The 1,456-nt window shown below is 36.3% G+C and overlaps 1 pseudogene; it reads right to left on the reverse strand.

The window, feature by feature from the left end:
• Positions 1–783: 783 nt before the first annotated feature.
• On the reverse strand, positions 784–883 carry LOC146397253 (U6 spliceosomal RNA; annotated as a pseudogene).
• Between the last annotated feature and the right edge of the window lie 573 nt (positions 884–1,456).

Below are 1,456 nucleotides of genomic sequence, written 5' to 3' on the forward strand. Positions count from 1 at the left end.
AATTTCTGAATTTACAGTTCAATGGTGTTAATTCACATTGTTCAATGGTGTTAATTCACATTGTTGGGCAACTATCATTATAATCTATCCCCATAACTCCTTTAATTCTGTAAATGGGACACTCTGTTATCCCCTCCCAGGAGCCTCCAACAGCCACCATTCTGTTTTCTGTCTCTTTGAATTGGACTTTCTAAGAACCTCATGTAGGTGGAATTATACGATATTTGTCTTTTTGTGACTAACTTGTTTCACTTAACAGAATGTCTTAAAAATGGATCCATATTGCAACATTTATCAGAATTTCCTTTCTTTTTCAAGGCTGACCAGCATTCCATTGTATGCATATACAATGTTTTCTTTATCCATTTATCCATTGACAGAAACTGGTTGCTTCATACTCTTTTCTATTGCAAATAGTGGTGCTCTAAATACGATTGTGCAAATAGTTCTTTGAGATACTGCTTTCAATTTTTGTGGACATAGAAGTGAAATTGCATACAGTAGTTCAACTTCGAAATTTTTGAGGAACCTCCATACTCTTTGCCATAGTAATTGCACAATTTTTTATTCCCACCAACCATCAACAGTACGTAAGTGTTCCAATTTCTCTATGTCCTCACCAACACTGGTAATTTCCTATTTTTTTTGTAGCTATTCTAATAGGTACGAGATAATGTCTCATTGTAGTTTTAATTTGTATTTTCCTAATCATCTTCTCATGCTTATTGACCTTTTGTATATCATCTTTGAAGAAATGTCTATTTAAGCCATTTGCCTGTCTTTTAAAAAATATGGAACCTCATCAGTTTTCATGTCATTCTTGCAAAGCAGCCATGCTACTCTTCTATCTTCCCAATTTTAATAACATCTGCTGTCAAAGCAAGCACCTAAATTGTTGATTCTTAACGAGAATTTTCAGTGTTTCATTAACATATTTCCCTCTTCTCAACAAACCACCAGCCCCGCATTATGCAATTACTTCCAACATTTTTCTCCATAAAAGAAGAAAATGTGTACGTATTAAAACTTCTTTTCTTGCTCATGTTCAGGTCATCAGTTCTTTTTATTTCTTTATTCAACTAGTACTTTTTTTTGTTTGTTTGTTTTCTAGGGCAGTACCCCCAGCATATGGAGGTTCCCAGGCTAGGAGTGGAATTGGAGCTACAGCTGCCAGCCTATACTACAGCCACAGCAATATGGTATCTGAGCCGCATCTGTGACCTACACCACAGCTTATGGCAATGCTGGATCCTTAACTCACTGAGCAAGACCAGGGTCTAAACCTTCGTCTTCATGGATGTTAGTCAGATTTGTTTTGGCTGAGCCATGTCGGGAACTCCTATTCCACTAGCAGTCTGAATTTTTTTTTTTAATTGTCATGTCACTTGGTTTGAGGATTGGAAAATTTTAATGTCTGACTTAACTTTGCCAGCCTGGTCAAGGTAGAAATGAGTAA

Source organism: Sus scrofa, chromosome 13 (genome assembly GCF_054392235.1).
Source record: "Sus scrofa isolate SSC_HxYL_T2T_F1_AM1 chromosome 13, Sscrofa_HxYL_maternal_Yorkshire_Landrace_v2.0, whole genome shotgun sequence".
Lineage (NCBI taxonomy): Eukaryota > Metazoa > Chordata > Mammalia > Artiodactyla > Suidae > Sus > Sus scrofa.